Source organism: Cetorhinus maximus, chromosome 1 (genome assembly GCF_964194155.1).
Source record: "Cetorhinus maximus chromosome 1, sCetMax3.hap1.1, whole genome shotgun sequence".
NCBI classification, from domain to species: Eukaryota; Metazoa; Chordata; class Chondrichthyes; order Lamniformes; family Cetorhinidae; genus Cetorhinus; species Cetorhinus maximus.
This window is the reverse complement of record NC_135879.1, coordinates 76,241,508-76,253,647: the sequence shown is the minus strand read 5'-3', so window position 1 is coordinate 76,253,647 and position 12,140 is coordinate 76,241,508.

Genomic DNA, 12,140 nt, shown 5'->3' with positions numbered 1-12,140 from the left:
CTGGAAGTGCTGTGGAATTTCTACTTGGCACAGGAATTGCTGGCAAAGGGTCTCAGCTGTTCCATCATTTTCTTAAAAGTCTATCCACTTGCATTACCGTTTTTGTCAGTTTACACATATTGTAAAATTATTTATGCAGCCCAGATTTTTGGTTAATGTGATTTGGTTTCCTTTGATGTTGGTATCCTTGCCTTAGTTAATCTTAATTTTATCCCATTAGATCTAATTATTTACTCTGAATATTCCCTCGGTTTAAATTACTTACAACCTCCTTCTCCATTTGCACTAAAATCCCACTCTCATCCGATTAACTTTGCCATGTGGTTTAGCAGATACTCCCAGCTCTGTGCACAGAAATCTCAGTCCTAAATAGTTCAAAATCAAGACCAAGGCAAATGCTAGGAATCTGAAATAACAGCAAAATGCTGGATATATTCAGCCAGCTAGGCAGCATCTGCAGAGACAGGGAAAGGGTGGTTGGGAGGGGGTGGTGGGGAGTGGAGGAAAGAATGAAAGCAAAGAACTATGATAGGATTGAAGGCAAGAAAGATTTGCTGGCAAAGGGGATGATAGCACAAGGCAAAAAGGAATGGCATTGAGACAAGTAAAGAAACAAAAGATGGGGGTCTAGAGGAGATGTAAATGGCTAAAATAGAACTATTATCTAGAGCTGCTGTCAGAAAAAGTGGGAGCCGTGATTATGATCTAAAATTGTTGAATTCAATGTTGAATTCGGAAGGTTGTAATATGCGTAAGTAGCTTTATTTTAATCTAATAAGACTCACGAAACACTGCAGTCACAATGTGATTAAAATTGGAGTGGCCACCTTTGAATTTCACAGGAATGGAATCTATACAGGTAATTTATTAAATTATAGTAATTTGCTTCACAGCCACCCACAAGGGTCAACAAAGAATCAATTTGTCCGCAATAGAGGCCACCAATTGGCAGTAAAAATTAATGATATTGCATTTAGGAAATTGCCTCTGCACAATTCTGCCAGAAGAATTAGTTTGCACTGTAACAGCTAATCCATCAGCTGGCCTGCTGGTTCATAGCTGGCCTATTTATTCAAAAGCAAAGTAGTGTGTGTTGGAAATCTAAAATATTAAAAGAAAAATATGGAAATACTCAGCAGGTCAGGCAGCATCTGTGGAGAGTTAATGGGTGGAATCTTCTCACCTAGTCCCTGCTGGGACAGCGGGACCATCTTCTGGTTGGAAACCTGACTCTCTGATTTGCATGACTTGCTGTTGTGTGTGTTCAAATGGCAGAGGCTGTTAGCAGCCAAAGTCAAAGGACCTGGATACAGAGGCAGAAATGCTTCAACGATCTTATGAGGTCTGGCAAGATGAGTGTCCTACAAAACTCAGCTGGCAGCCATCACTCTCTCATCTCCCTAGCATTCTCCTTCACAGCACTCCATTGACCGACACACATTACACGTTCCTTTCTCTCCAGTCCCCTCCTAAAATCTGCATCTCAACAGGCAACACTCACTCACCTCCACCCTATTGCCCTTTCGCTTCCGTAACCCACAGTCACCCTCCTCAACATTCACCCTCCATTGTCAGCAATCAGTTTAGTCCTCACACTCCTAACTCTCTGCCTGTTCTCATTGCAGAAGAGAGCTCAAAACCCCAGGGAGAGGCAGAGAACTCAGGGTGGATCTGCAGCCATGGCTACCCTGACCGTGATGCAGGAAGCCCAGGAGATTGACAGGGTGGCCCCTGTACAGCCTGGTTGCTGATGGAGAGATAGGGGTGGCTTTGAGACCTGGAGACAGCATTAGATGAAGCCCTGCGCTTAGCAATGAATGGTCCTCACGTTGAATTAATGTCACCAATACTTCAAATGTCATGATCTGCACAATGCTAATTTGGAAGCTATTTCATCTATGTTCAGCATTAACTCATGTCCTTTATCTCCCACAAGTACATCACAGATCCCAATGGAGGAATGCAGGCTTAAGCTTAAGGATTCCTCAGAGGAGAACCAGCACTCTGAGGATGCACGTCAAAGAACTCCTACGCACCCTCCACCAGCACACATAAATACACCTTGGGTGGTCCAGTATCAAAGATAGATAGGACATGAGAACATAAGAAATAGAAGCAAGAGTAGACCATACAACCCCTTGAGCCTGCTCTGCCATTCAGTACGATCATGGCTGACCTTCTCCCTCAACAGCACTTTCCCACCCAGTCCCATTGAAGGAGATGAAACAGTTAACCTCGGTGCACAGAAGGAATGAATTAACTGAAACTCTGACTCACGGTCGGTTTGGAGAACATTAACAACTGGACAATGCCATACGTTTACTGAAATTATGAACCATGATCAGTTACTGGCAAGAATAGAAGATGCATTAACACCTGAACGATGCTATGAACTAAGTGCCCATCACCATAAGGGAAATCACTTTATCTTCTATTGTGTAAACAGCAGGGGAGGAGATAAGGAATTGTCTTTGACCTTGCAGTTCTGCATAGCTCAGGAGATTGAAAGATCAAGATAAAGATGTATGGAAGACCAGGTGATCCAGCAGGCTGTTAACTGAATCTATACCTGAGGCCCAGGTGTGTGATAGTGTGTCTGGGACACTAAAAAAAGACAACATCAAAGCAAGGAGACTGCAGTCAGGTGAAGAAGGACGGGAACCGGTCATCTCCAGATCCAGGCCTACAATCAACACCACGAACAACCAGCCGTGTGGGTGATTGTAACTTTCAGTCAAATCATAAAGGGGCTTGTACTGGGGTATTGTTGATTTAATAATCTAACGAGTTTAAGGTTGAGCCAAAACCTGTTTGTTGTGTGTATTTTGTTCTTGTAATTCCGGGGCCCAAGAATCATTGTAAGGGGGAAGGGAACAGAATCCCTTACACCATATCCCCTGATTCTGAGAGGCCAAGTATCTGTCTATCTCAGCCTTAAATATATACAATAATCCACAAACTGCTGGGGTAAAGAATTCCAAAGATTCATAACTCTTTGAGTGAAGAAATCTTTCCGTGCCTCAGCCCGAAATGATTGGCCTCGTATCCTGAGACTGTGCCCCCATGTTCTAGATTCCCCAGCCAGGGGAAACAAGCTCTCAGTGTCTACCCTGTCAAACCCCTTCAGAATCTTGTATGTTTCAATTAGATCATATTTCCTTCTTCCAAACTCGGGAGAGTATAGCGCCAGTTCAGCCTCTCATCATAGGACAGCCCTTTCATCCTAGGAACAAACCTGGTGACACTTTGCTGCACTGTCTTAAATATGGAGACCAAAATTGCACCTGGTATCCTAGGCGTGGGTTTCACAAAAGTCCTGTACAATTGTAGCAAACTTCCTTATTCTTGTACTCCATCCCCCTTGCAATAAAGGCCAACATGCCATTCGCCTTCCTAGCTGCTTGCTGTACCCGCTTGATAACTTTTTGTGTTTCTCTTATGAGTATACACAAGTCCCTCCGCGCATTAACATTAACAACCTTTTAAGAAATATTCTGCTTTTCTATTCTTATGACAAAAGTAAATAATCTCACACTTCCCCACATTATACTCCACGTGGTGAGGAACACTTCACATGTGAGCAGGAGTAGGGGCTGGAGACAGGGACAGCAGTGGGGAGTAGTCCGTTGGAGGGCACAGGACACTTTAAATTCTGTTCAGCTGGACACAGATGGTGGAGGCATTCACTAAACGGGTACCTGTGCAGCAGCGACGGGAAATGTGTGTGCATCTGTCAGAATTTCCAGAGACAGCATGCACCTTTGCACAGAAAATGGAGGAGTCCACCTCTAGCATGAGTGCATGAGGTCCCAGACATTTGTGTTGATGGTTAGCTTCATTGAAAAAGTGGCCAACTTAATGGAGAGCCAGACATGGCAAGCCACTGAGTGTATGCTGGCCTACACCAATGGCCTGCTCACTGTGGCTGAAATTTTGCAAAGCATCAATCAAGGAATCATCTTGGTGGCTGAACGCCACTCTGTTATGCAGCCAAATACTATCCTGCTCTTGGCCCTGAGATGGAAAATGGAGAAAGCCTGATTGCAGTAGGGGCTCTTAAGGTGTTCCTGCTTCAGAGCTCATGCCCTCCCCCCATAAGACAGAACCCTATATGCTGCCACCTATCCTAATGACTGAGTCTTCCCTTGCACAGGTTCAGGTGGGACAGTCTTTGGGCCCTTAAAGACTCCAAAATCCAGACGAGGTGCCCTAACCTCCTGTCCTTGCAGACATCACTCCGCCACACATCCACTGACTGATGAAAACCCACAAACTGTTTGAAACCATCCTTGCTGGGCCTCACTTGCCACTCCATGATAACCTGTTCAACCCACCCACAGCCCACCTTCCATCTCGCTGCCCCATAAGGAGCACCGTTCCTGAACATGATGTACCATGATTCCTTTGGATCAAGGAATGGGAATGGGAATGGGAAGTCAGTAACAAGCTCCTTGTGACAAAGCCCACCTGTTGAACGACAGTGGTCCTTGCTAAATAGGTTTAGGATAGGCCAGGGCCCCTGTGCAGCCAACCTCCACAGCTGGGGCCTCAGTACAAACCCCTTACGCACTTGTAGAAAGATACAAACAATGCTGCATACTATTGAGGAGTGTCCCTTCTACAGACTATGCGGCAGACTAATCACCTTAAAGTCAGCAAATGAGGAGGCTATTGTTTGGCTTTGGGAATTTGCATTTGCTAAATACATATATAAATATGTCAAAGCAGGAGAGCCAGCAGCCTGCCTCTAGCTGTGCTACAGGAATAGAACCATACAGAGGTAACAGGTATGAGGAAAAGAAGTTGCACAAAGGGAATCACATAGATGTTTAATGACATTGTTAGTGTTAATGACATTGTTAATGTTATAGTGATGCTCTTTATTTGAAGGAAAGAATGAGTTTTTGTGAACTAATGATCATCATGGTTTCTATTTAGATGGATCCTGCAATGAACCTGGTCAGTTTGATTCCGATGAATGAAATAAGCAGCCTTGCTGAAGAAGTAAAGCTGTGACTGTGATGGGTGGCTGGGTGTCTCTAGACCATTGAAGACAGCGAACCTCATTTTGAACAAGCCAAGGAGCTTGCTGGCTGTAATATGCTGTATTCTAATTTTGTTGTACCCTTCCTGTGACTCTGTGGTGGGGGTCCTCACTGGGGTCATCATCCAGATCTTTAATGGGTACCCCGTGACCTCAGGAGTCAACTGCTGAGGCTGTATGGACAGAAGACTTGCGGAACTTGAGACTGAAGGATGAAAGGGCCATGGTAGCTCCATGGATACTTGGTACACAACTGCATTATCCTCTTGTGGCAGTCACACACTATTGTGTTTTTCTTCTCCTTGTGCTTACTTAGTAGATAAACATCAAGGTACTAACCACGCATAAGAGATTGGTTAACACAAAAATACATAGGTTCATTTCTTAAAGATTTGAGAAGTTGGTAGCAGTATTACAAAGTTGGAGAACTTATACATATGCCTGAGTTGGTAGCTCCCCCAGAACAAACTGTGACTAAGGGCAGGATTTTGCCCTTGACGGGGGTGCTAGGTGGGGGTGGTCAGGAAGCCAACCACCATCTGCGATCGGCTCTGCACCGCGATTTCACGCGGGTGGGCCAATTAAGGCCTGCCCTGCATGGATCTCGAGCAGCAGTGCTGAGCGCTGCCTGTGTGGGGCGGGGGAGGAAGGAGAGCCGGGCCGGCGCGCAGTTCGTGCATGCACGAGAAAGAGTGCTTCAGTCTCCCTGAGGCATGAAACTGCCTCTGGGAGATTGAAGCGCTTTTAAAAAAAATTAATAAAGACAGTAAAAATTTAATAAAACTTGTCCCCTCGTGTGACTCTGTCACATGAAATGGGATATGTTTTTAATTCCAAAATAAAGTTTTTATTTAATGTATATTAGCTTTAGGAAACCTCATCCCGTTTGTGGACAAAGTTTCCTAAAAGATGTAAAGGCTGCTTGGCCTTTTCGCTTGCCCGCCGACCGTTAGGTTGAATGGGAGCGTAAATTTCAAGTTAATGAGGTTGTTAATAGCTTTAATAGGCTTTTTAACTATCAGCCAACTCTGGTGCGCGCCTGCCGAACGAAACATCGTGAGACTGCACAATGACATCGGTACACACACCCAACGTTATCATGCATTATTTCATGCTCTGGCATGTTGGGTGCGCACCCGCACACCCAGCATAATATTCTGGCCTAAACCTGAATCGCATGATACATTGGATAATTTCCCGTCCAGTGATGTTTACAGAAAACGTAACCACACCCACTTAAAGGCAACACACACCAGGTGCACATTAAGGGAGTGGAAACCCTTTCAATTTACAAATACTCCTAACAGTTCTAATGGCTCCTTCATTATCACACGAGTGCAGGCTATGGGCACCAGTGACCTGGCTGATGCTGTTTGGGCTGCAGATTGGGAAATCCAATGTATATCAGAAACTGATCCCGGGAAGGATCCCAACATGAAAAAATCAAGGACTCTGGTCACTTTGACAGCTGCGGGATACGGGTGGCCACCTGCTCCTCTTGGGCAGCGGTCTTCTTCCAAGAGGCTGCAGAGGCCTGTGACTACATGCAGTGAGGGCCTGCGCCTTCAGAGCCTCTGTTATTGGAGAGGTTGAGGAAGCTGACCCTTGGCCTATAGATTCAGTACTGAGGGTATCACCTCCTTCAAGGTGCAGCTTTGTGACAAAGCTCTCTGTTTTGCTCAGCTGCAAGAGGCTGTGGAGAAGGCTGCTGCTGCTGGAGTTACTGCCCCTGTTGCTGTGGCAGCAAAACTGGAGGATGCTACACCTCCTCCTCAGAGGTCCAAACAGTTTGAGAATCCATAGACCCCATTGACAGGGAAGTCTCACATGCAGTAAAGTGAAATTACCCTCAATGGCATCCAAGGCATTGGCATAAGTTTCAAAAAGTTACCAGAAGACCCCAATAAGATCAGTGATTTTAGACTGAAAGAACTCCTCCTGTCAGTGAAAGCCTTTCACAAGTTTGCCAGTTTCACACTTTACACTATTGATATCATTTTATTTTCACTCTATGATGAATTTCTACTGTTTCATCTTTTCCAACCTGACAAGTTACAGACACAACATGGACCTCATACCCAGTTGGGCAAGACAGATTCCATGTGTTACAGGCAGAATGGATATATTGTCTTACTGCCCATGATCAGTATATTCTGTATGAAAAAGTGGTATCTTTTCTTATCCTTGCAGTGTTTGTCCCATTTAAATTATTCAGCAGCAATTTTTGTGCATTTAAAAATAAAGGTTATTTATTCTCACACATTTACTCTGAGTTAAACGCAATATCTCACATACTCATTCTCGCACACTCTCACATACACAAAGATTAGATATAGAAAAAATAATGCACTTTTACAGATTATTGTTATCTCAGTCTCTGATTTTTGAACTCCGGTCTCACATGGGGCAGGCCTGTAATGTCTTGGGTAGTTTTGATGCTTTAAAATTGAAGTAAAGGTCTTGAAAAGTGAAGGATTCTCAGTGGGCTGTGAGCTTTCTTATTGTTGAATTTCTAGGAGGTTGGTCCCCAGGTGAACTTTAACTGGAACAGGTTATGTGCTCTGGCTGCCTGATGTTTCACAGCTTTCCGAGTCTGAGTCCCAGAATGGCTGAACTTATGGTTTGGTGGCTTTTGGTGAAATTACCTACAAACAACTTTTGCTGATTTTTAAAAGCAGACAAAAACACATGGCTATCTCACCAGGTGACTTTCACAAGGTCAAAGTTCTTTCTAAATGAGGAAGTAGGGTTCATGCAGATTTCACCACCTGTGTTACAGGTTAACAACTATGAGGGTTTGAGACCATCAGTATTTTTATTTGAGAATTACCTATTCATTTTGATCATTGGTTGGTTTTAGGGAAGGATGTGGAATCATATTGGTCTGGAAAGTTCTTTTGTGTTGGTCAATTCTCAAACAAAGAGATGTGTGAATTCCCTGGATGGCTGCGAATGTCCACATCTAATTAGGTATTTGCTTGAGACTGGGCACTGCCTGCAGCTCAAATGCCAAAGGTCACATGATTTGCAGCAGCAAATTTAATAGCTTATTTGTGACCACTTTTAACAGTTTTGACTGCAAGTTCAAAATACACTGGGGCATGGCAAATGTTTAAAAAGTGTCCTAATTGCCTTTTTAAATCACCTCAATTACTTTCCCTCCAGACTCATGGGGAGTCCCTGCTGGACTCGATTCTCGCCCAGGGAAAGCCAGAAGAGGGTGGGATCCCATGAGAATCCCAACCTGACATTATTTCCTGGGACTTTCTCACCCTGCACTTTTCCAAACCCATCTTCACCAGGCTTGGAAAATTCTACTCAATGCTTCCATCAGAACTGAAAAAAGTTAGAGTTATAACAGGCTTTAAGCAAGTTATGTTAAATGGGATAGATTCAGAACAGATTTAGCAGTTTTAAACTGGGCTATCAGCAGCAGCAGATTTGCATTCAACTATAACCTGTAACTTCATGGCCATTACCATTAGGGGGCCAATCTTGCTTCAATGAGAAATATAGGAGAATATGCCAGGAGCAGCAAAAGGCATAACTGAAACAAAGGTAGCAACCTGGTGAAACTACAAGACGTGAATACATGCATGTTAAACAGTGGAAGCAGCATGTGATAGACAGATCTAAGTGATCCCACAGCAAATGGATTAGATCAAAGCTCTTCAGTCCTGCCACATCCAGTCTTGAATGGCGGTGGTCAATTAAACAACTAACAGGAGGAAAATGCTCATGAATATCTCCATCCTCAATAATGATGGAGCCCAGCATCTGAGTACAGAGCACAAGATTGAAGCATTTACAACCATCTTTAGCCAGGTATACTGAATGGATGATCCATCGATCTTGGCCTCCTCCTGAGGTCCCTAGCATCATAAATGCCAGTCTTCAGCCAAATCTATTCACTCCACATGATATCAAGGAATGGCTGTGAGTCCTGACAACATTTGGGCCATGGTGCTAAATGCCCGCGTCCATCAACTATACACACCCTTAGTCAAGCTGTTCCAGTACATCTACGACAATGTGGAAAATTGTCCTATCCACAACAGCATGACAAATCAAATCTAGCCAGTTACCAATCAGCCTACTCTCTAATATCAGCAGAGTGATGGAATGTGTGATTGAATGTGCTATCAAATGGCAGCTATCCTGTAAAAACTTGATCACCGATTCTTGGTTTGGCTTTTGCCAGCCACTTGGCTCCAGATCTTATTAGACCTTGGTCCAAACATGGACAAAAATGCTGAATTCCAGAGGTTAGGCGACAGTCACTGCCCTTGACACCAAGGTAACTTTTGACCGAGTGTGGCATCAAGAAGCCCCAGAAAAATTGAAGTCAATGGGAATCAGGTGGAAATCTCTCCACTAGCTGAAGTCATACCTAGCACAAAGGAAGATGGTTGTTGGAGGCCAATCACCTCAGGCCCAGGCTATCACTGCAGGAGTTTCTCAGGACAGTGTCCTAGGCCCAATCATCTTCAGCTGCTGCATCAATGATCTTCTTTTCATCATAAGGTCAGAAATGAGGATTTTCACTAATGATTTCAGTGTTTGGTTCCATTTGCAATTCCTCAGTTAATGAAGCAGTCGGTGCTCATGCGCAGCAAAACCTGGATAACACTCAGACTTGGGCTAGTAACTGGCTAGTACCACACATGTGTCAGACAATGACCATCTCCAACACCATGTCTCTCTGACATTCAATACCATCTACAAAGTACAAGTCAGGAGTGTGATGGAATATACTCCACTTGCCTGGATGAATGCAGATGCAACAGCACTCAAGAAACTCAGCACCATTCAGGACAAAGCAGCCACTTGATCACCATCCCACACACCACCTTAAACATTCCCTCCTTCTACTACCAGAACATGGTGGAAGCAGTGTGTGCCATTTATAAGATGCACTGCAGAATTACGCCAAGCCTCCTTCCACAGCACCTTCTAAACCTGTGACCTCCACCACCTTGAAGAATAATGTGTTATGACTGGTTCCCGGGTGAGGTCCCCCAATTTGTTATGATCCTGGATGAGATATCCCCAATTTGTTATGCCCCCAGGTGAGGAGGAATGAGCTGGCTCCCCTTCTTTATTCAACCCCTTCGGTTGGTTGCAAAATGATTAATTTGAAAGGGATTCCTCCCCACCGTGGATATTTTTTCCCAGTCCAAATGTATTTATGTTTTAGAAGAACCCAATTTAACAAGGCTTTCTTGAGTAAAAGAAAGAGTAAGCTTATTAGTTACTAAAAATGTAAGAAAAAAATAATAAAAATGCAATACATATACGCACAGATCAGAAATGAGAAGTTGAGTCCAAAAATAAAAGAGCAACAAGATATATGAATCAGTCTTTGGCTTGTCCACGAGGCGTAGTTGGCAAAATATTATGGCCGTTAAGTTGGGTGTTTCCGGTAGAGCTGACTTTGGCAGTTTAATAGTTGGTGTAGAGACACTTGGCTCTCAGGTTAGTTGAAGGAGCTGTCCTATTTCCTTTTTAATTGTGGCTTTGCTGACTTGCCTCCAGCAACAGAGAGAGAGGAGAAGCCTTTGCCTACAAGCTGCAAAGGGGTGCCTAGTCGATCTTCTTCTGTTGTGACTCTCACTAGTCACACTAGCACACCAGAACATACAGATCAGGTCTGCAGCTAGCTTTTTAACCCCTTTACTTGTGTATTCCTGGAAGGGAAAAAACAAAGACGCCTTTCACCCAGAGTCCATTTTCTTTTGACTCAGATCATTTCCACATTCTGAGATATAACTCAACAAGAGATGGTTTCTGCTGAGATGTGGTAATCAGTCTCAATTGTGTCTGCAACGACAGGAGATTAAAGTACAGTTTTTTGCATTTCATCGCTTCTCTGTCTGAAGTAGACCTTGTTCCAGGAGCTAATGTGGCCATCCCATGGAAGGAAGAATGTCAACCCAAGTACACTCATTAAGATAAGACCATCTAAGTTTTCGAAAGGCTGCTAACCACCAGCACAGAGACTCTAATCTCTTCAATGTAGTAGCTGTCTAAGGCGATTAATTTGTCAGTTATTTAAAAAAAATTATTCCTAGATTAATCTCACCAGTTTGTACTGGTCACAGATACCAATCTCAACTATAATATGTGATTCAGCAATGCAGATATACAGTGATACACTGAGCTGTCTTTGCAGTTTCTTATGTAACTCCAACTTTAATTATTTACTATTTAAATTGTTAAGTAACTCTACCTATAACTATATATATTTATGTATATATTATATATATTTAAAACTATATATGTATATATAAAAAACAAGAAGTTATATTTATATACCACTTTTAACATAATGGAATGTCACAAGTCACTTCGCAGGAGCATTATAAAATAGAGCATGACAGAAAGCTACATAAGGAGATGTTAGATCAGATAACTAAAATCTTGGTCAAAGAGGTAAACTTAAAAATAGTGTCTCAATGGGGGAAAGCAAGTAAAGAAGCAGAAAGGTGAAGGGAGTGAATTCCAGAGCTTGGGGCTTTGAAAACTAAAGGTACTGCCACCAATGGTGGAGCTGTTATGACTGGGAATGCACAAGAATTAGAGGAATGCAGATATCTTGGGGGGTTGTGAAGCTGGAGGAGATTACAGAGGTAGGGAGGGGCAAGGCCATGGATGGATTTGAAAACAAGGATCAGAATTTTAAAATCAAGATGTTGCTTGACCGAGAGCCTATGAAGGTCAATGAGCACATGGGTGATAGGGGAACAGGAGTTGCTGGGCATTAAGACACACGCAGCAGAGTTTTAGGTGACACCAAGTTTAAAGAAGGAAGAATGTGGGAGTCCAGCCAGGAGTGTATTGGACTAATTAAGTCTAGAGGTAATAAAGGTATGGATGAGGGTTTCAGCAGCAGATGAACTGAGAAAGGGTCGAAATTGAGTGATTGAGTTATGAAGGTGGAAATGGGCGTTCTTAATGATGGCACGAAAATGGGATTGGAAACTTGTTTCAGGATGAAATGTGATACCAATGTTGTCTACAGACTGGTTTAATCTCAGATTATTGCAGGGAGAGGGATGGAGTTTGGAGCAGGGACTGAAAACAATAGCTTCAGTCT